General features: G+C 36.1%; 1 protein-coding gene and 1 long non-coding RNA gene across 6 annotated transcripts in view; both read right to left on the reverse strand.

Annotated features, from left to right (window-relative positions):
• HS2ST1 (heparan sulfate 2-O-sulfotransferase 1) overlaps nucleotides 1-24,742 on the reverse strand; it is a 170,580-nt gene that overhangs the window by 130,697 nt on the left and 15,141 nt on the right. The window lies entirely within an intron of this gene.
• LOC122677667 lies at nucleotides 603-22,676 on the reverse strand. Its single transcript, XR_006335884.1, has 3 exons — nucleotides 22,666-22,676; nucleotides 21,581-21,583; nucleotides 603-4,530 (listed from the first exon to the last, which is right to left on the reverse strand). It is a non-coding gene; the product is annotated as an uncharacterized LOC122677667 (long non-coding RNA).

The following is a 24,742-nucleotide window of genomic DNA, read 5'->3' on the forward strand; positions in this document are numbered from 1 at the left end:
TGCAAAGCAGACATAGGGAACAAACTTATGGATACCAAGTGGAAGGGCACGGTGGCATGAACTGGGAGATCTGATTGACATATATACAACATTGTGTATCAGATAAATAGCCAATGAGAACTTACTGTAGAGCACAGAGAACTCTTCAAAGCGCTGTGGTGACCTAAATGGGAAGGAAATCCAAAAAAGAGGAGATATATGTATGCGTGTGCTCAGTAGCTTCATGTCTCACTCTGCAACCCTATGGACGGTAGCCCATCAGGCTTCTCTGTCCGTAAGACTCTCCAGGCAAAGAATATTGGAGTAAGTTACCATGCCCTCTCAGGGCTCAAACCAGTATCTCTTGTCTCCTGCATTAGCAGGTAGATTCTTTACCACTAGCGCCAGCTGGGAAGACTGGATATACATATGCTGTGCTATGCTTAGTTACTCGGTGTCGTTCGACTCTGCAACCCACAGACTGCAGCCCGCCAGGATCCTCTGTCGTTGGGGATTCTCAAGGTAAGAACATTGGAGTGGGTGGCCATACCCTCCTCCAGGGGATCTTCCCAACCCAGGGATAAAACCCAGGTCTCCTGCATTGCAGGCGGATTCTTTACCTCCTGAGCCACCAGGGAAGCCCAAGAACACTGGAGTGGGTAGCGTATCCCTTTTCCAAGGAATCTTCCTGACCCAGGAATCAAACCAGGGTCTCCTGCATTGCAGGCAGATGCTTTACCAGCTGAAGGGAAGCCTGGAAATATGCACAGGTATGATTTATTCACTTTGCTGTAGAGCAGAAACTACCAATATAAAACAACTATACTCCAATTTTAAAAAAACAAACTACAAAACTTACGACCTTTAGCAATGCGTGATTTCATAATCCTCTTCTACAGAACAAGTAGCTGTTCTAATTTAGGCACTTATCTCAACTATTTAAGACCGTTAAGTATTTTTTGGCAAAAAAAACCCCCACCACTTCTCTTTTAAACACTAATCCCTCTTTTCATTGGCCATTTGGAAACTCGAGGATTTTAAGTCTTTTTTTCTGAGTCTTTTAAGGCTGCATGTCATAGCATACATTTTTGAATATTCATTTCATCCTTATAACTACTTATATTCTTTATGCTCCAGTTACCCAGATTTCCTTAGCCATTTACATTATCTTACTATATCACTGAAGAATGCATACAATTCTCTTTGCAATGAGACTGAGATTAAGGGAATCTATTAAAATATGACCCAGACTCACGGAACCTTAGCTATTTAGTTCATTTAGTACTTTACAAACACTATCATTAATACTACAAATATATGGCATTCCAAAGGGGTTGTACTGTGAATGTAACAGTATAAATCCATCATGACTACTAAAAAAAGCAGCTTTAAGCACACGGTAGAGTTTCTCCTCCTTTATATATTAAGATATCACTGTCCATATCTCTGCTACTAACCATGTAACAGTAAAAGCAAGACTGGGGGTTCAAGATGGTGACGTAGTAAGAGCCTTACTTCCTCCCACAGACATAACCAGGTGGCACTAGTGGTAAAAAGCCCGCCTGCCAAAGCAGGAGAAATAAGAGACGTGGGTTTGATCCCTGGGTCTGAAAAATCCGCTGGAGGAGGGCATGACAACTCACTCCAGTATTCTTACCTGCAGAATCCCCATGGACAGAGGAGCCTGGCAGGCTACAGCCCACAGGGTCTCAAAGAGTCAGACAGGACTGAAGTGACTGAGCACATACACGTGGATTGATATTCTATGAAAAGAAATTGAGAACTAGCTGAACACCTATGCTACAAGAAAGGAGAGAGGACCACATCAAAATGGGTAAGAGCAGCAGAGAAACACGCTTGCCAAAACCCTCTCATCTGCAGCTACACACAGCAATAGGGGATCTCATTAGGTGGGCACTTCCCCCGGAGGGGTGAAGAGTTGGCACACCACGTCAGGCACCCCAGTCGCTGGGATCTATACCGGACAAACTTTTAAAATGCCTGGCTTAAAATTGCAGAAGAAGGTAAACTTCCAAACACATTCTATGAGGCCACCATCACCCTAATTCCAAAACCAGACAAAGATGCCATAAAATGCCTGGCTTAGAAAACAAGATGCTAATATCCAAGGGTCCCAAAGTGCTATAGGAAGCTGAGAATCTCCCCTTAAAAGGCTCTCATGCCCTGAAACGCAGTGAAACAGCAGTTTTAAAATGTGCCAAGACCATATGAGAAGGAGAGGAGTTTTTCAAATCTAAAAACTTCAGCTGGCGGGGTGGGGGGTGGCATGGAAATGCTCCCTGTAGTGTGTGGCACTATTTCGCCACGTCACTGAAACTGCAGAGCTCCAGTGTTGGACGCAGCACTCCCCAGCGCCCCTGGTGAGAAAACAAAGGGTCCAAATAAAACCAGAAATGAAAGAGAAGTTACAACTGATACCACAGAAATACAAAGACTCGGAAGAGACTGCTAGTCACAGTCACATCCCAATGAATTGGACAACCTAAGAGAAATGGATAAATGTAAGGAAACAGACAATCTTCCAAGACTGAATCACTGAAAATCTATATACAAAACCTGAATAAACCAATTATCAGCAATGAAACTGAATGAGTAATTTAAAAACTCTGAACAAAAAAGTTCAGGACCAGACAGTTCACAGGTGAACTCTACCAAACACTAAAGAAGAGTTAATATGTATCCTTCTTAAATTATTCCCAAAGAATAGAAGAGGAAGGAATGCTTCCAACCTCATTTTCAAAGGTCAGCATAACCCTATGTCAAAACCAGACAAAGACACCATGACAAAGGGAAATTACAGGCCAATATCACTGATAAACATAGAAGCAAAAACTCTCGATATTAGCAAACCAAATTCAACAATATAGTAAAAGAATCATATACCATGAAAAGGCGGGATTTGTTTCAGGGATGTGAGGATGGCTCAACATCCTCAAATCATTCAATGTAATATACCACATTAACAAGGTAAATAATAAAATTCATATTATCATCTCAACAGGTACAAAAAAGCTTTTGACAAAATTCACCATCCATTCATGATAAAAATTCTCAACAAAGTAACCTCAACATATTAAAGCCATATATGACAAATTCACAGCTAATCGTACACTCAATGGTGAAATGCTGAAAGCATTTCCTCTAAGACTGAGAACAAGAAGGGCCACTCCTGACACTTTTATGCAACATAAATCTGGAAGTCTCAGCCACAGCAATTAAGCAGGAAAATTGGAAATGAAGAAGTAAAACTGTTTATATTTTGTAGATGACATGATATATATAGAAAACACTAAGAACTCCAACAAAACAACTATTAGAACTAATAAATGAATTCAGCGAAGTTGCAGGATACAAAGTTAATATACAGAAGCCCGTTGCATTTCTAGACACTAACAACAAGACACCACAAAGAGAAATTAAAAAGAAAATCATATATACAACTGCATCAAAAAGAAGAAAATACCGAGAAATAAATTTAACCAAGGAGGTGAAAGAGCTGTACTTGGAAAATCATAAGAAATTGAAAGGGACATAAATAACAAAATCAAACTGAAACAGACTTACAGGTACAGAAAGTAAACTGCTATTTACTACAGGATAGGGAGTTGGGGAAGGGGTAAAATAGGTAAAGGGAATTAGTAGTATAAACTTTCAGTTATAAACAAATAAATCATGGAAATATGGAGTACACCGTAAGGAATACAGTCAATAATACTGTAGTAACTTTGTATGATGACAAATGGTAACTAGATTTACCAGAGTCACCATTTTGAAAATGTATATAAATATCAAATCACTAACGTACACTGAAACTAACATGATATTGTATGTCATTTATATTTCAATAAAAAATGAGTAAACTGAACTCAATATATACCTTTTATATATATACCAATACATACACTCAGGCTGGCACTGAATCAATGGTTACTTTTTCATTACTAAAAAAAAAAATACAAATTTATCGAAGAATATTTTATTTTATTTGCATTTATTTTCTGCGGCATTTATTCCCGGGCCATAAGTTTCTTGTTTCTTCAGTTTCTTCTGGGACATCTTTTTCTTCTGTGCAACCTCCTCTTCTGGTTTAGGAAGCATCTGTTCTTTTTCAGTAAGGATCATCTCAATGTGGCAGGGAGAGCTCATGTAGGGGCTGACTGTGAGCTCTTTAAGTCCTGTGCCGCATCTTGGGGGCTTTGTTCACTTGGATGTGCTCAATGACCAGAGAATCTACATCTAAGCCCTTAAGTTCAGGATTACTCTCTGCATTTCTGAGCACGTGCAGTAAAAATTCAGCACTCTTTTTGGGCCACCGACCCTGCGTCCAGCCCCACTGTTTGGCCTGTGCACACCTACCAACTCCACATTGTAACGACATAATGGCACATTGCTTCTTTAAAGTGACATCCTTCAGATACTTGGTGGCTTTTCGGATATGCATACCGTTTATGGCCTGGGCAGTTTCACAAGTGTTCTTAAAGTGAACACGAAGATTTGAACCTCTTGATTTGCATGATTTTGTGGGGTTTTCTGGGTCGAGTGAATAGCACACCACGTTTAGGGGTCAGCTCAGGCCGCTTACCGGAAAAGCGAAGAGTATTTTAAAAGATACTTTGCCTTAGGATTTAGTAAACACAATTTTTCTCATTTTCTGACAGAAAAGAATATAGAAAGGTATTCAGAATTTCTCAGAAATTTCTTTAAGGTAAAAACTGAGACCCTACTCTTTAGTTTGTTCAAAAATAAACACAACAAAACCCCCTTTTTCTATACCACCTCATTTTTCTACAGTTTGAGGAATAGAGAAGAATCACAACCTTGGAAGAGAAGAAATGAATTACCACAGATTTTCACTTCTAATTCACTTGTAATCACAAATGCCTAACTGATCACTGTATCCAGGTGATCTTAACATCAATCACCTGAGTACAAACTGTATGTGTTATAACTATATTAAGTCAATCTCAATTACCTTAAAATCACTCCATCAGTTCAGTTCAGTTGCTCAATCATGTCCGACTCTGTGAGTCGCAGCACGCCAGGCCTCCCTGTCCATCACCAACTCCCAGAGTTCACCGAAACCCATGTCCATGAGTCGGTGATACCATCTAACCATCTCATCCTCTGTCGCCCCCTTCTTCTCCTGCCCCCGGATCCCTCCCAGCATCAGGGTCTTTTCCAATGAGTCAGCTCTTTGCATCAGGTGGCCAAAGTACTGGAGTTTCAGATTCAGCATCAGTCCTTCCAATGAACACCCAGGACCGATCTCCTTTAGGATGGACTGGTTGGATCTTCTTGCAGTCCAAGGGATTCTCAAGAGTCTTCTCCAACACCACAGTTCAAAAGCATCGATTCTTTGGCGCTCAGCTTTCTTTACAGTCCAACTCTCACATGCATACATGACCACTAGAAAAACCACAGCCTTGACTAGACGGATCTTTGTTGAGAAAGTAACGTCTCTTCAATATGCTGCCTAGGTTGGTCACAGCTTTTCTTCCAAGGAGTAAGCATCTTTTAATTTCATGGCTGCAATCACCATCTGCAGTGACTTTAGAACCCCCCAAAATAAAGTCAGCCACTGTTTCCCCATCTATTCGCCATGAAGTGACAGGACTGGATGCCATGATCTTAGTTTTCTGAATGTTGAGCTTTAAGCCAACTTTTTCACTCTCCTCTTTCACTTTCATCAAGAGTCTCTTTAGTTCTTCACTCTCTGCCATAAGGGTGGTGTCCTCTGCATATCTGAGGTTATTGATATTTCTCCCAGCAATCTTGATTCCAGCTTGTGCTTCATCCAGCCTGGCATTTCTCATGATGTACTCTGCATATAAGTTAAATAAGCAGGGTGATAATATACAACCTTGACGTACTCCTTTCCCAGTTTGGAATCAGTCTATTGTTCCATGTCCAGTTCTGTTGCTTCTTGACCTGAATACAGATTTCTCAGGAGGCATGTAAGGTGGTCTGGTATTCCCATCTCTTTAAGAATTTTCCACTAAAATACCACAAGAAAAACCATGGTATTTTTCCTGGTAGGAAAATCTTTGTGGCACTCTGTAAAGACACCAATCCTTTACACCTAAAGGATAGTTGTTTTTCTTTTTTCCCCCAAATCATAACTCAAGACAGCAGAACATAAAGTAGAATCATAGAAACTGACTGGAAGTAAAGGCATCACAAGACGATAATCTGAAGCAAAAAAATTTCCTTTTACCACCAATTCTCTTTCAGTAGGACCACACAGTTCAACACCAGATTTTTATGGGAGCATTACTGACATTTTTCTAGCCATGATGACCAACTGGGAATATTTGTTTGAAACTATCTTCCAGCCAGAAGTATCTAGGCCATCTATGTTTTAAAGAACTTTGAGGACACTAAATCAGACAAAGAACTGTTCCCTCAGAACAATCCTGGCTTTACCTGCAGATTCTCTAATGGCCTACTTTCCTCTGAATGTGGGATGACTTTGGATTCAAAAGGGAAATTTTAAAATTTTGAATTTCCAGAAAAGGAAATTATCTTCTTATGTATTTATTTCTTAAAGCAATAAATTCACTCCTAGTTTACCCAAAATAATTGTACTCAAGCTCTTTCCTTGCCCAATTCTTATCAAAGAGATTTAGTGAAATTATATATATATATGTATATATAATAAATATTACACAAACCTTTATACATACATATATAAGAGAATGTGTGTCCATGTATGTATACAAACATACAGAGAGAGAGAGAGAGAGGTATCAATCATTTCTTGATATGTTCTAAGTTTTATTTTTGAATAAGGATTACTTATTTAGATCCCAAACCTTCACCCCCAATAAAAAAATTACACCTAAGAATCATGACATTAGCTTTCACTAAGGATGATGTAAGAAAAGAGCTTTGTGAAACCCACATCACTCAATACTCCCTTTATGAGATTCCATTCAAGAAGTTTCTTTCAGAAATACGCACAAGGAAAAATTCTGCCCTCTCCAAGGAACCAGTGCTTTTTATTTTTGGCTTCAGATAGAAGGAAATTTTCAGAATCAAATTCCCAGCCCCAAATCCTCAAGCTGTACACTTAAGATTTACACATTTTACTATAAGTAAATTATAACTAAAAAAAAAAAAAAAAAAAATTCCAGCTCAGCTTTAGAAATGTTCAAGAATTCTAACATGTGTTCTGTTACTATAGTCTTGACTTTCTAATTTATATTGTACCCTGACCCTAAAACTGTATTCCTTTTTCATCTACTTTATTTTCCAGTAAGATATCCACAGGGGAAGCCTGAAAATGCCTTTCAACATACATAAGAAGCAGCAGAATAAAACAAACTAGGTCTTTGACACAGCCAATCCTACTAGTGAAATTATCGTCAATTTCTTAGAGAAGGGGGATTAAATACATACTGTTTAAAGTGTATAAGATATTTATAATTAGTTTAACAATGTATAAATAACCAGTTTAGCAAGCCTATTGACCCAAGTATTCATGGATACATTATTTTGAAATAAATGTATTTTTATCTTAAAATCCCAATTCAGAACCTTACCCAAATATTATTTGCTACAAAGCATAACATATCTGAATCTAGGTGGTCAACAAAACGTTAAAAAGGCTGAAACAGGCAATCCCTAATTGATTCTACCTGCAGCTGCCTACCTGTTGAGACTCCGAGCATCTGAGTCACTGGAAAGTGCTATTAAGAGAACTGACGTACAAACAATTCTTACATGCACTGCAATTTGCCCTAAAAGAAAAAGAACAAATCTGAATAATCTACTGTGAATAAATTCTGGTGAAACAACACCAAAACATACAAACTACATATAAACATATATGTAATACATAAACTAAAATACTTTTACGTATAATGCTTCTTTGCTTGAAATGCCTCTTCCTACTCACTGGCTAAATCAACTTACAACTCCTCATCTGAGGTTCAGTTCAACACCACTTTCCATTGAAAGGACTACTGAAACTTCACAAATCCATTCCATTGCTATCACAAAGCAGAAAAGACAGAGGGGAATTTCCTGGAATTGTCTGCTAAACAGACAAAATAAGAAGCAACCTTTTTTACTCCAACTTTATATTTTTAAAAAATTCACACCTAGAAAAAAAAGGTTGTAAGAAAATATAATGATGAGCACCCTTACAGCCTTTATTGAGATCATTCAGTATCAGTGGGGAAAATATGACCCCAAAAGGGCAAAATCAGTTCATGGGTTGGGGGTGGCAGTGAAAAAACTCTCTAAACATTACAAAAAGGTTGAGTATTCCACACTGACCAACTGTTAACATTCTACCACATTTGCCTTCTCTTTTTATACATACACACTATTTTTCTTTTTGGCTGAACCATTTTCAAGTTAGTTGCATATTTCATGACATTTCACCCCTAAATATGTCAATATGTACTTCTCTAAGAGCATTTTCTTCCACAGTCATAATAATATTAAAATCTATTATTACCATCCATTCTCAAATTGGTCCAATCAGTCCAAATTTGTCCTTTATGTTTTATCTTCCAATCCAATCTAAAATGGGCTCAGCACACAACACAGTTAAACTGTCATGTCTCATTAGTCTCCTTTAATTGCCCCATTTATTTAATCTTTCATGTTACCAATATTTTTTCACGAGTATAGGCCAATTGTTCTGTAGAAGATCCCCTACTTGGATTCCCCTGGTTTTTTTTCTTCATTAAATTATCATTTTTAAACAACTGGCAGAAATTTCACCTGAGTGAAGTTTTATTCTTCTTGGTGCATCACATCAAGATGCATATAATATCAGTTCACGCTACAGTGTTTGATTGTTTGGTTGGGTAACCAGTAATTTCTCCATATCCTGACCTCACAATCTTTCATCCAGTGGTTTCAGCATCTTCTCTGAATCAATTATTTCTGTAGTGCATATTCTACTTACAGATTATTCTACTTCTATAATTCTTGACATATTAGTTGGATTTTTTAAAAAAGTAAATAACCACTTTCCAACTATGTAACCTGTGTTGTGAGGGCCAAGGAGAGGTAAAGTGAAGTAGTGGAGTGATTCTTAAATCTCCTGAAGGGCATCTCTGCATCTCACTACCTTTTATATGGGATTCTGTTTAAAATCTCAGGAATAAAGGGTTCAAGTAACTGGCAGAAAAAAAAAATACTGAAAATCACTATTAGAAGAGCACCGTTCAGTACACCTCTCTGCAACAATGAAAAGGTTCTACACCACCAATATTGGCTACTAGCCACAGGCAGCTATCAAGCACTTGAAATGTGGTTAGTAGGAGCAAAAAACAATTTTACATTAAATTTAAATTTCCATATGTGGCTAATGTACTGTATTAGACTATGCGTGCCTGCAAAGTCGCTTCAGTCATGTCCAACTCTTTGCGACCCCATGGACTGAAGCCCGCGAGGATCCTCTGTCCACGGGGATTCTCCAGGCAAGGATACTGGAGTGGGTTGCCATGCCCTCTGCCAGGGGATCTTCCTGACTCCGGGTTGTAACTCACGTCTCTCATGTCTCCTGCGCTGGCAGACAGGTTCTTTACCACTAGTGCCACCTGGGAAGCCCAATCTCTCAACTTTTTATCACATTCGCCACTTAAATCCAAACACATGCAATGCAAACTTTTAAAAAACAGTAACATGGCAAGAGTAATAGTAACTATCATTTGGGAACTTTATATATTACATAAAGTAATTTATACAGATCTTCATTTAATCCTCACAATGACCCTCTAATTGAGAGTACACCTTTCTAAGAAAGGTTTTATGATGAAATTAACCCTGTAATAAGAGCAGAGTTCTCTTTAACAAAATACACTTAGAAAAACTAGGGTCAGCTAAACTGTTAACTGAATCACTTTTTAATATGCTAAAAATTTTAATACTACATTAAAAGCATTAGTTGGAAGAAACCAATAGCTACTGAAAACCTCAAACAGCTAGAAGCTTTTAAAAAGTTAGCAACACCTTTACTGCTGCTTAGTCACTAAGTCGTGTCCGACTCTGCAACCCATGGTCTGTAATCCAACAGACTCTTCACTAGCCTGATTAAAAATAAATGGCATAGGGAAACTTTATTTAATCTCTACTGTCATGGATAACTTAATATGAACCATATTGTATCTGGAGCAAGTGATAAGCCTTTCAAATGAAAAACAAACCACAATTCTGGTCAACAGGCAAATATAGAGGTCTGATTGAATAAAGCTATTTTGAAAATTCTGCAACTGATATACAACTATACAGGAATGAAAACTATCCTTTAAACAGCAAACTCATAAGCAATCTTATCCAAAAACTGATACCTTTAATACTGCAGCATTCTAACACTAAAAGATATATAGTGAAATCTCTCCCCCTCCCCCATCCTCTCCTCCCAAAAAAGAGATTTTAAGAGTCTGCATGAAAGGTTTCACATACAACAAGCACAACCCACTGAGATCCATAAAAGCAGAACTTCACTCCCTAACAGAATACAATTTGCAAAGACCTCAACAGGTTTGAATTTGAAACTCTTTAAAAAAAAGTATCAATATCATGAAGTACTCACAATTCTACCTTCTCTCTCACTCTCCTGGACCTTCACATGTATTACTCTTCTTGAAATACTCTTTTGCCTATTACCTGTCTTTTCCAACTCCTTGAATATTTTTCACTCTCCCAGGAAAACCATTCTGAACCTTTAGCCTATATATTTCCTTTCCTCAGCTAGTGCAGGACTGGTGTGAGGATTAAATAAAAACAGAAATAGATGGCATGTAACAGTTCTGAATAGAGAACATGCAATCTTCTATTGTATATACCCTGCTAGCATACAAGTATCTGGTCCACGACAGGCACACAAGTATTTGCTGAAATAAAACAAAACAACACAGAGGGAAACTGTTTCAAGATAGAGAGAGAGGGGAGAGAGAACAGAATCAGGTGTGCTCTTTTGGAATAAAGGAATGTGAATATTTTAAAAGAAAATCCAATTAACCAGAACACCCTTCATCAAAACTAACAGAGTTAACTTTATGGTTATTATAGTTACAAGGGTATGTAACATGCAAACAACAAAAGTATCTCTTCAAATCAAAAGAAAGTCAACAACAACAACAAAAAAGTGAACAGAGGTCACACTTCTGAAACTTTATTATTTTTTTTAATAGCCTTGGAAGATAAGAGTACGTTTCTCTAAAGCAAAATTTGTGCTCCCTAAGTTAAGGGGTCCTCTCCAATAATGCACCCCACTTCATGTGCACATGTCATCCAGCCCGCTTCATGTCATCTATGGCAGGTGGAGCTCAGCAAACTCATGCAAAAACGCTGATACTCACGTCTTCTTACCAGCTTCCATAAAACTCCGGCAGGCTAATTTGTTGGTTTACAATGAAATCTCAGAATCTGTATATCCATAAAAGAAATCATGTGAAACAGTCAAAGGTCTCACAAGTCTAATTTTCTTACTTAGGTTTTCAGAATATATATGATAATCCAATCAAATGTCTTTTGTGAGCAATGGAAAGGATAATTTTACGGCATCTGTCTACAAAGCTACCATTAGATTATTAAGCTACCTGGTTTCTAGATACCTACTTCCAAAACACAGTAATAGTTTCCATTTTTCTAGCCACAGAGATATGCTCAATGATTAAAGATGCTCTTGATATGATGGACTCTCTAGCCAAGTGGTTTTCGAAGAGCAGTCAACATATGCACTTTGTGAAACATGCCCAGAAGAGTCGGATATAGCAACCTACATCTCACCCTGGTAAAACCATTGCTTTAGGAGTCCATCCTCATGAACAGTAAGAGACTTCTATCATTAGGGTGACCCTCTTATAAACACTGGAGGTAGTACAATTTGATAAAAAAGAGTTGTAATTCTAGTTCTAACAGCATTAAATGAATAAGTAACTTCAGTCACATCATCTTGTTTCCATGCTTCGTTTGCCTGACCTGTTTAAGAAGACTCCCCTGGACAATTACTAAGATCCCTTCACCTGTAAAATTCTTTAACTCACATGCTACCAGTTACTAAAACTGCTGTGATTCAATGGAGGATATTCACCTACTACAACAACAATAACAAAAATAGTTTGACATCCCTTTAATATGCAAACAATGCTACCTCTGGGTTAGAAAACAAAACAAATACATATAAGTCAGCTCTATATTCACGGAGCTAAGAGGTAGTTATTAGACACATTATTAAAACCTGATCTTTTTCAGCCCAGACCTAAACTGTCAAATATTTGTGTATAGACAAATGAGGGTATCCCTGAACATACCAGTCTGACCATTTGTCTCAGACTTTCTTGTTTGTTTTTTTGTTTTTCGAAGAGCCTTGGCTACCAAGAGGGTATTTTGTTATCCAAACAGTCTCCTCCTGTGGGCCATCAGTTCATGTTCATGTTCCTGTAGCAGTGTATATGTGAAGCAGTGTAGTCGTGTATATTTGAAGTTCTTCCGAAGCTAGGCATCTTAATAATCATGGTTCTTCCCTCAGGCCAATATGTCACCTAGTTCAAGATGTTGCAAAGTTCTTGTATAAAATCTACAGGTCACTGCAAGGCAACTTTACCTAGAGAGGACTAACATGGCAGCATATTTTGAGAGATGTGGATTCAAATCTAACTTATTAGGTGTTTGAGCCTTTTCAACCTAGTTAAAAGGCAACACAGGACTGTTTGTAAGAATTAAATGAGACTATTTCACAAAGGGCCTAACAAACTTGGACACATTTAAATGTCCAATAAACGATAGGTAGTATTATTAAATGACCTGGAATTTGTGATATTTCATGATCGTTTCCTTTAACTTCCCGCTTGTATCCCACTATTTCCTAACAAAATTGTACATTCTTAACATGCCACATCACATCTCAAATGTTGAATATACCTTAGGTGCCTTTGATCATGTCATTCTCTGTGCCTGAATTTTCCCTGGCAAATTCTTATCCATTCTTAGAACTATTGATCAAATCCCATCCCCTTTCAAGAGAACTTCCAATACCTACTCCTTTCAGAAAGTCAGTCAGACCCCTGGGTGCTTGCAGCTGGGGCTCAAAGGGAGACAAATTATTAACCCCTAAGAAAATTTAGACGACTGTAAGAACAGGTGCTGGCTTTGTAGAAAGTATAAATATCAATTCAAACACTAGTAATAGGCTAAAAGAAAAAAATCTTCATTGTGAAACTAAACTTATATTGAAAGCAGGGCGAAGACAGCAAAATATCCAGAATGTCCAGAATACAGACAGGAGTTGCCTCATGACTACTTGAATTAATGAATTTATGAAAAAAGCCTGGGGAATTAAAAATATTATTTTGCATGGTTCCTGATAGCTATGTTGGAGGAAAAGACTCACAAGAGTGTTCAAGCAAGTATGCTTCCCACATTAAAAAAAAAAAAAAAATCAATTTTTAACAATGTTTCACTTTTTAAATCACTAGGTCAAAGTAATGTCATTCTGGCAAGTTTGCACCATTTTGGTTTATATACTCAACTTTACCCTCTACCTCAAAAGTCAAAACCTCAGAAGCTACCTAACCTCAAAATTTTGTTTATGCTTCCTATAATCTCTCCCAGACATCTCCTTCCACTAAAATTTTTTTTTTAATTTTCTAATATTTGCATTAAGGCCAACTTAGAGAGTCTCTTTTCATAATTTAGGATCCCCCCAAAAGAAATGACAAACATTAAATTTTTCAAAGTAATTTTTGAAATCTTTTGTAAGAAGTGTTCAGAAATAAAAAGTCTGAATTAAAAATTGTTATCACTGGGTACATACCGATGGTGTGATCACTCATACTCACCTAGAGCCAGACATCCTGGAATGTGAAATCAAGCGGGCCTTAGGAATCATCATTACAAGCAAAGCTAGTGGAGGTGATGGAATTCCAGTTGAGCTATTTCAAATCCTAAAAGATGATGCTGTGAAAATGCTGCACTCAATATGTCAACAAATTTGGAAAACTCTGCAGTGGCCAGAGGACTGGAAAAAGTCAGTTTTCATTCCAATCCCAAAGAAAGGCAATGCCAAAGAATGCTCATGCTACCACACAATTGCATTCATCTCACACGCTAGTAAAGTAATGCTCAAAATTCTCCAAGCCAGGCTTCAGCAATATGTGAACCGTGAACTCCCAGATGTTCAAGCTGGATTTAGAAAAGGCAGAGAAACCAGAGATCAAATTGCCAACATCTGCTGGATCTTTGAAAAAGCAAGAGAGTTCCAGAAAAACATTTATTTCTGTTTTATTGACTATGCCAAAGCCTTTGACTGTGTGGATCACGATAAACTGTGGAAAATTCTGAAAGAGATGGGAATACCAGACCACCTGACCTGCATCTTGAGAAACCTGTATGCAGTTCAGGAAGCAACAGTTAGAACTGGACATGGAACAACAGACTGGTTCCAAATAGGAAAAGGAGTATGTCAAGGCTGTATATTGTCACCCTGCTTATTTAACCTATATGCAGAGTATATCATGAGAAACGCTGGGCTGGAGGAAGCAAGCACAAGCTGGAATCAAGATTGCTGGGAGAAATATCAATAACCTCAGATATTTAAATGACACCACCCTTATGGCAGAAAGTGAAGAACTGAAGAGCCTCTTGATGAAAGTGAAAGAGGAGAGTGAAAAAGTTGGCTTAAAGCTCAACATTCAGAAAACTAAGATCATGGCATCCGGTCCTATCACTTCATGGCAAATAGATGGGGAAACAGTGTCAAACTTTATTTTTTGGGACTCCAAAATCAGTGCAGATGGTGATTGCAGCCATGAAATTAAAAGACGCTTACTCCTTGGAAGGAAAGTTATGACCAACCTAGACAGCATATTAAGAAGCAGAGACATTACTTTGTCAACAAAGATTTGTCTAGTCAAGGTTATGGTTTTTCCAGTAGTCATGCATGGATGTGAGAGTTGGACTATAAAGAAAGGTGAGCGCTGAAGAATTGATGCTTTTGAACTGTGGTGTTGGGGAAGACTCTTGAGAGTCCCTTGAACCGCAAGGAGATCCAACCAGTCCATCCAAAAGGAGAGTGATGTTGAAGCTGAAACGTCAATACTTTGGCCACCTGATGCGGAGAGCTGACTCATTTGAAAAGACCCTGATGCTGGGAAAGATTGAGGGCAGGAGGAGAAGGGGACGACAGAAGATAAGATGGTTGGATGGCATCACCGACTCAATGGACATGGGTTTGGGTGAACTCTGGGAGTTGGTGATGGACAGGGAGGCCTGGCGTGCTGAAGTTCACGGGGTCGCAAAGAGTTGGACACGACTGAGCAACTGAACTGAACTGAACATACCAGGTTCTCTCAGCATCAGTGGCTGGGAAATCTAGTCCCACCTACCTGGATGCTGATTGATTAAGAATCTAAATTTACTCTTCTTATTCAGTAAGAACTTTTTTCTTGAGAAAAAGTTAGATGTAAAGCTCAATATTAAACATTTAAGCTCTACTGATAAATATTCAATGATTCATATGTAATTTTAACACTAAGACTCACACTAAGTACAAATTTCTAAATGTTTTTATTCTGAAATTTTAGGATACTTTAAGAGGAATCTGATCTAAAATTTATAGTTTTTATTCAGAGTTATTATTAATATTTCTTCAAAAAGGCTTTAATACTATACTTCAACAGTTAATTTTAGATATTAAGGGTCACCATAGTATTTTAAAACTGGAAGAAACCTCAAACATCTCTTGCTTATTATAAAATGTAAGGCTAAAATATAAGACTGGAAAAGACAAAGAAGTAGAAGCCACAAAGTTTGATGACTGACTATATATAAAGGGAAAAAGTCAAGGATGACTCCTAGTTTTCAAGTCAACATAAAGTTTAGAAGGGAAACCAATTGGGAGGGCAGGAAGAGGGGAATAAGAGAAAGGTTATTTTGCTGCTGTTTTAAATAGAGTATGACACTAATCTTACCTTATCAAATGGAGAAAAGCTCATTCTTCTGAGATGAATGGGAGGGGTGTGGAGAGGGTGGGAGCTAATCACTGCCTCAGCCTGAAGTAGGAAATCGCTGCCTTCAGCCCATACACAGATCCTTTTCCATTTCCCACAAATAAATACCTAAGTTAGTGCCCAGAAATATAGCCCTCACAAAAGCACTTGGTTCTCTTATAAATAATACAAAATATTTCCATTATTTCTAAAATAATTTACTCATATTTTGAACTCTAAAAAGATGTTCAATCTTTGTTCTACCCTCTTTAGTATTACTTCAGTCCTTTTCATGTGAACCAAACAGAATAGCATGTAGAACCAAGATAATCCAATCAACAATACCCTATTTTAACTGTGCACTGTAAATTAAAGTCTAAATGAATTCTATTCATTATCTAAAATTTAAAGGGACTGATCTCTTATTTGACAGAGAATTTACTAAAGATAAAAGAGTTGGCTGGTTTCAGTGGTGTGGGCACCGTTAATTGTGCCTGCCAACAAGCTAGTCTCATAAACACTGGATTCTGTTCATCCAATGTTCCTTGTCAACAAGCCATAATCACATTTCGACACACATTAGTAGATTTTAACAAAGTAGAATTAATCCTTTGTGTCTCCTTAAAGTTTAGGTTCTCAAGCTTTTACAATTTTTTAACAGGAAAGTCTTTAACTGTCAATACTGAACGTTCATATACAAAAAGATGAAAAAAGTTTATATGCAGAATTGGTTTCATCACTAATTAATAACCTCCAATGGGGTATCAAGTTTCTGCTCATAAACATTTCTCGCCTAAATTTCACCTCTTTTATTACTTAAGATTTATGAAAATATTTGGTTTATGAAAATATTTCTGGAAAAGATAAACCCCACACAGTGGTTACCTCTGCAGAAGAACAGAGGGAAGTAAGTTCAGTGAAAAGGCTTTGACCTATCTCTAAGGCTTTATTATGAATGTGAAAATAAATTACTGTTTCAATAAATCCAAGTGGTGTGTACACAGGCTATAAACTAAGTATATGGTTGGGAGGGAAATGATAAAAATTACTTTGTCTCTCAACTCACCTATTCCACCTCCCCCACGCACTGCTCCCCCCCCACCACAGAAAACTTTATAGCTATAAGCAATTTGGTCAAAGGGAAAGAAGACATAGTTTGATAGTATTATACATTTCATAGGAAGGTAAATCTTGGGAGTGCAGAGTAGGAAAGATTCCTGAAAACAGGCATCCAAATACAAATTATGACATATTTTTGCCAAGAATTACCTTATCAGTAACTGTCTCTGGAAACACTTCTAAAATTATCTTTAGTATCATTTTCTTTACAGTTTTACAGCAGATTACAGATGTTTGGGCCACAAACTTTTGATTAAGGTGGGAGCAGCTTTTCTACCTTTTGATGTGTTTTTAATAGTCATCATTTTCCAAAATCATATGAGAATTTTAGTTTAATTTTCTCATAGCCAAATATGCTGAAATAAGACTGCCAACAGCCTTTACCCAAGTGACATCAATTACTCTGAATAGAACTTTAAATATAACTTTAAATCTAATTGGACTTTCTAGTATAGCCTACTGAATCTGAATATGAGAAGTTACCTACACAAGAAGTTCTTTAACACACACCTTTAGTAAGCAGTAATTATTAGAATGATGAACTTTTTTAGTAATGTTCGCACACACAACTTCAAAAATCTCTGTTCAGATTTTGAGATTGAGGGAAAAACGATTAGAATACACATAGTGTATTTACAAAATCCTGTGAAAAAATACTGCCAGCAAGAAATGGACTGACTGGGATTTTATTCATCTCCCTGAATTACATAAGTTGTGGGGCTGACCATGAAAACAGTTATTTCTCGGCAGATCTTGTTATTTCCCATATTTTGAAGGAAATAACAATTCACTATTAAAGTTAACTGTTAAGCCTTTTGGTCTTTTGATCAAACCTGGCAACCAATGTTCAAAATTTGGGCAATAAGAATGCCAATTTTAAGGTGACCATGGTAAACTCAAAAACATAATTTAAAATATTCATATTAGTGTTATAACTATGACAAGAATTCTGAGGAGCTTAAAAAAATGACAAAAACTATTATACATCTGAACTGAGTAGATTCAGAATGAGTCCCTAGAATAGAGTCTTTCAACCTTATCAACCTTACCTGCACAAGAGAATCACATCACTGAGGGAACTGAGGTGCAGGCCACACCCCAAACCAATCAAATGAAACTTTGAAGGGTGGGACCCAGGTATTAGCATTTTTTAACATTTCCAAGGTAATTCCCACAAGTAATTAAGGTTGAGAACCACAACACTAAGATTCTAACAGTATAAACCTGATTTTGGTACCCCACTAAATCACAAACACACATGATATGGAGCAAAAAAAACTAGGCAGTCTGCTTTTTTTGTGGTACAACAGACAGGAACTTTCGTGCCTAGGATCCTGCTGTACTTGAGCTCAAGTGAACTTTCCATCACAAAAACAAACACTGCAAATCCATCAGATACAAGAGATAAGCCATAGAAGTGGGATGAAAACACCTTTCTATACAACTGATGATTGCACACACCTGCAACTAGTTTTTACCCTGAAATAAGTGAGAGATGAAACATTTACTTTGCCTAAGGCTTATACTTCACGCCTGTCCTTAACGAAAATAAAAGTCCAAGCGATAATGATGAAAACTCATCCCTATCAATGAAAAAAGCAGCACATCTGAAAGCAAACCTCAAGAAGCCCTCCTACACATTTTATATGGCAAGAAATTTCAACTGAACCTACTTGCATAAACACTTCACAATTTTGTATATATATATATCTTTTTTAAAAACCAACACTTAAGTTTTACATATATTCAGGTACTAACTAGTATTACAAGGAAAAAACCATACAGAAATTCAAATGCAGTTTCCTCTTTAAAAGAGGAACAAGGTACATACATACATACATGCTGTATGTTGTACTACATACAACAAAGTAGAGGCTGGTAGCCTGCATTTATACTGTTCTGACATTTCCTAGACTCTCTAAGAAACAAGCCATCCAACATCTTTGTGAGATGGAAACTAATCAGTTACCCACACATTATTCTCAACTCCTTATTTCTAAGACTGAAAAACTTAATTCATAAGCAGGTACTTAACCGAGCCAAGGTGACTGAGACCAAAAAAAAAAATCTGAACACTTGCCAACATTCAGACTGAGGACCAAAAAAAATATCTGAACACTTGCCAACATTCACCGTTCCGTTGTTCTGTTTTGTCTTACTAATCCACACCACCTCAGCCAAAACAAGGGAAGTTATAACATGTGAACATTTATCCCACTGTTTTTCATAACTGGGGTATCACAAAAGCTACACAGGGAGTCCTCGCTTTCAAAAAAAAAAAAAACACAAAAAAAACCCTGCCGAAAGAGAGCAAGTATAAAGAACTCAATAGGGAAGAGAATGAAAAAACTGAAAAGAAATGGACAAGAAGAATTATTCACAGCAACTTAATTGAAGGTGATTGATATTTTAACTATTAAGAAAAAAGATTCTCATTAAAAAATTAAGCAACAGTGCATTAATCAAATCTAGAAGATATCCCATTCCCATATGAGTCTATATACACTTTAATTTCAAATTTTCAATTTGTTTACAATAAGCTCACCCAGTTTCTCATTAACTTAGTGCAGAACTTCTGAAAAAAAGATGTCTCTACATACAGTTTATCTTTAAAAATAAAACAGAATACACTTTAGATACGCTGTTCCACCAATGTACCTTTCATTTGACTGGAAGAAATCAACATATAATCTTACCTTTCCTTCCAGAAGATTTCAGAGCAGTATTACCATGGCAACAACTCAGTATAAGGAATACAAAGCTAAAATCATTTAACAAGTGACCTAGGTACATCTCAAGAGAATGACTGCTGTTTGAATGTACATGTAGATGAGGTTAATGACAAAAACAAAATGCATTTTCAAAGGATTCGACACATTAAGATCTAGAAGCACAAGTCTGGTATTCACAGCTTCTACTCAATGAAGTATCTGAAATAAAATAAGAAAGATAGAGGAGAAGGTATCAGTGAATGCTAAAGCAATAGACAAAAGCACTCAAAGAAAACAATACAGCTACTAAAACTAACTGATCAGCTCAGATTTGAAAGGGATATATAGGCACAAGGTAACAGGAAAGGCAACCTGACAAGGACAAATATAAGAATGACACAGAATTAAGAAAACTGTTAAAGACTGCAACCATGGTTAAAAAATTAACCACTTTCCCACAAATAATATACTAAAAAAATGTAGAAACTTCCAAAATGTAAAAGAAGACCTGACTAAATAAAAAGAAATAACTTTCCAGATGCGGAAGTCCAAACACAACATTATCATTCTAATCATATTATTAATCTTAAGGAGTTTTGCTTATAATACTAATGCTTTTTTCTTTTACTTAATAAAATGATTCAGAGGTTCAAATGGAAAAACAAATAGACATATAAAGCAAAGAGCCATGCAGGAAGGATTAACCCTAAAGACTAAAAGGCTGTTAAGAATGCAAGTAACATAACCCTAACACAAAAATTATTAGATAAAGCAGTGTAACAGGATGGCCCAGAAGCACACCCTATTCCTTACACCCTTACAAACTTAAAATCCAAAAAGAATGGACTGAAAAATAAAAGCCAACAGAGAAGTGAATAAAATTACATCACAATTCATAAAATATCACTAAGGGTTTGACATGTAAGTGCTTATAAGTCATTACCACTGTTCTCACAACAAGAAAAAATCTGAACAAACTGAAAATTAACAATGGTTTTTAGATTTCCCCTAACACACATGGGTGATTTTCATTTAAGACATATAACTAAAGGCAAAAAACCCAAAAGATTAATGATTTTGACTATCTCAAAACCAAATTTATTGCATATATAAAAATACTACGAACCAAATTAAAAAGCCAACCACTATCTAGGGAAAATTATGAAAATAGTCTTATTACTTTTTTTTTTAACAAAGCATCTAGGGAGAGCATGAAGGATTGATTGCTTTGAATTTAATTTTATGTACTATACCATGGACAACCAGAAGAATGTTTGGAGAAAAAAAAAAAAGACACCAGCTCTCTTCAAAACTATCTTTAATTTAAGCTTTGGCAATTTCACATTAGACTTTAATATTAATCTAACATCACTTACTTTAAATCACACATGAATGCTGTAGTTCAGAAATGTCAACTCAATCCACGTTTTTCTTATTTAAGCAGGCTACATTAATCAGCCATAAACGACTTTATCAGATTTTCTTAAATTAAAAACCATCAAAGAAAAAGATTACTTACATACAATATACAAATTTTTCTTCAAATAATTACATGGCTTCAAATTCTCTGTCAAAATGTAATTAGTAATCAATATGTAAAGTTCTACCTTGATGGATTTTACACTGGAAACAAACTTAAAGCACAGTTGGAGCTTCCCAGTAAGAACAGCATTATTACAAATAATTTCTGCTACAATATCCTGGTCTCAGTTCTCATGACTAGACTTCTAATTTTCCCAAACTGTTCAAAAGAAAATGGGCTAAGAAACCTAAAATGGCAGTTAATATTTACACAAATACCTTCTCCTACTTCATTCTGCCTTCTTCCCTCATTCTGTATTACATGTACATCTGGAAATCTCCTCAACAATTTTTCAGGACAAGATAAATGAATAATAAATGTGGAAAAAGTGTATAATATAACTCAAATTTAGAAAGTCAGCTGCAAACATTTAACTGTATTCAACACTATTTAAGTAAGACTTAGTATTCTTATTTAGAATTACCTCTCTTCTCAAAGAACATTTTTAAAAGAGAATAACTCCATAAGAAGACAGGGGAAGGTTAGGTGAAATGCAAATGGTTTATGGAGTTCTTCAATTCTATCATCCTCAATTCTAGATTGACAAACTCATTAAGAAATAAATTAAGTCTTAAAGGTACAGCTACAATATAAGTAAATAGAGCCCCTAACAAATGCAGCATCTTGGTCAAAATATTTTCACTGCCAGTTAAGAAAATAAAGTCTTATGTTTCATAAACATAAAAGCTACTATAATATGCAAATCAAAAATCACTGCTTATTCACGAACTTGTATATCACAATTTTATATCAAACCTTCAGCAATGTTGACCAATACTTAAGAACAGCATGCTAATGCAAGTAAAAAAGAAAGTAATAATATATGATCAAAGAGGTGATTGCACTAGTTTGTTTCTCACAGCCTCTATCACAAAGGCCTACCAAATTTTCTGATTGCAGGCTGGCAAGTAACGTTGACCTGAGTTAAGGAAAAAAAAAAACCTTTGAAGCTGTGTAAGAGCCAAGAATTCTGTTCTTTGGGATTCTCATAATCCCAGCAATTAGTGTAAAAGTACAACCTATTCTATTCTATTCTACATCCAAGTGAAAAAAAAAAGAAAAAATTGAAATTCCTAAGTTAAAATTAAGGATTCAAAACAGGTGTTTTCCCTCTATTTGAGAAGATGACAATGAATCACTGTGGGAAAACTGACAATAAAGGAACTACCACAAAAACTTTTTCCATGGTGGAGAAATACATTTTTTTTCCTTCTCTAGTTTGATCATCATTAATGCTTTTCAAAAAGAAAAGTACTTAGAATCTAAGGGGTAATTTCATACATACATGTGCATACACACACACACTGAAATTCCTCTCACAATCCAAATTTAATTAGCATTTTTAAAAAAACAGACCTTTAAAGAGCAAAGTTGGCAAGGATCAGTAGGAAAGAGGGAAGGAAGTCTGGTCATGTTAAAAGGCCAGAACTTTTCTATAATTTATAGGAAAGTAAACAGATTTATACCTTTAAGAGAAAATAATGATATGAATTGATAGAGATTTTTACTCCATCCTAAGAGGGAAAAGAAACGAACAGCTAAACTGAATGTCAAATCTATAACTCATGTAACATCATCATTTATCTGAACCGTTATCAGACAAGTGTGATCCTTTGAGATAAGCCTACCACAGGAAGAAATGAAGTCTAAACTACATTAAGCCAAAGGACAACATCAAAGAGCAAGCAGATGTATTATTATCACAACAACTTAAATTGTAGTTTTTATAGTTTACAAACCTTTTCATATTCTTTCTACCATTTGAGGATTAACTGTTCTTCCCAGTATCTCTGAGGATAGTAGAATATGCACCCTTCATATTAAATAAGTTCTGTATTTATAAAACACTAAAAATATGCTCAGTACACGGTCTGATACAGTAGGTTTAGAGATCATGACGACTTGCCATTGGTAGGGAAAGGCAGAAACCCACATAAGAAACACTGGTTCACAGGCAAAACAGGGAAAGATTCTAAACAAGTAAAACAAAAGACCAAAGGGAAGCGGTCATGTGCAAGACTAGATTGTAACTAGTCACAGGCTTAATCAGTCACAGAATTCCAACCAAGGGCAAAAGAAAAAAAGGCACATAATGACATCTCTTGGATCAGACATTCCTGGACAGGTTCACCCCAAGCCAAACAGAAACTATCATCACTAACAACTCCCAGGTTCAGAAGCAAAAGTCATACATACCCCTAATTTTCCTCGCTGGGAAACCTATTTTGAGAACTAAAATAGCATCACAAGTTTGCTTTTTTTCTGTTTTAACCTTCAAAACATGAAAAGAAGATATTTATGTTCTAGAGGACAAAAATGAATGGTTTTTATTCTATCCTCTTCAACAAAATGAAGAAGTTGCCTACAAAAACATACCTTAAGATACATCAAGTCAGTTTTTCTAATCAGCTCTTCTATGGAGGAAACAATTTGAACTAAGTTGGTTTTCCGCCAGATGTATAACACATTGGGAACATGCAACACTTTATTACAGAGATGGGTGTATATGATGAAATAAAAAAATGCTGGCAACTGGAAGCAGCTTTCTAATATTCAAATACAAAATTATCACAAATTTCTCAGTCATATTTAAGAACCACTGTGTCAAAACTGATTGCTGAACTAGTTTCAATAAGACACAGGCAAAGCTGAAATTACTAACAAATACAAGGCTGAGGGAAGATTTTATTGATTTTATTTAACTCCAACAACTTAATTTACTCAAAGCTCCAATATTCCTCTAAATACTCTAAATATATTTATCACTAAATTTTTAAGATATTGTCCCTTTATATTACACATCTTAGGAATCTAAAGAACCATAAATAGTCCTAATTAATCATCAAGCTCTTTGAGGGGAAAAAAAACAGCAATAGGGAGAATTTATAACTCTGTTTTTTTGATGTGGACCATTTTTAAAGTCTTTATTGAATTTGTTACAATACTGCTTCTGTTTTTTATGTTTTAGATTTTTGGCCCCCCAAAATGTGGAATCTTAGCTCCCCAACCAGGGATTGAACTCATACCCGCTGCATTGGAAGGCAAAGTCTTAACCACTGGACCATCAGTGAAGTCCCACAACTCTCTTTATTGAAGAATTTTTTGCATTATGATTTTAGTTACAATGTTTATGCTATGCAACTAGCTTATTTTTTTAAGTTACCATTAACTAAAATAAAAGTATACTGTAACAAGGTATTATTTTGAAAGCACAATAGTAACAGAAAACAATACAAGAGTCATTGTTTAAAGACAAGTATGGAGACTCGGATACCAACTTTTTGACTTATTTACCAGGAAAAAGAACTACATTGATCAGTTCATTTCCTATACTCCTTTGCTTCAAAGCATAAAGAGAATATATAACAAGAGGATGTTAT

This window comes from Cervus elaphus, chromosome 20 (genome assembly GCF_910594005.1).
Source record: "Cervus elaphus chromosome 20, mCerEla1.1, whole genome shotgun sequence".
Classification (NCBI taxonomy): domain Eukaryota; kingdom Metazoa; phylum Chordata; class Mammalia; order Artiodactyla; family Cervidae; genus Cervus; species Cervus elaphus.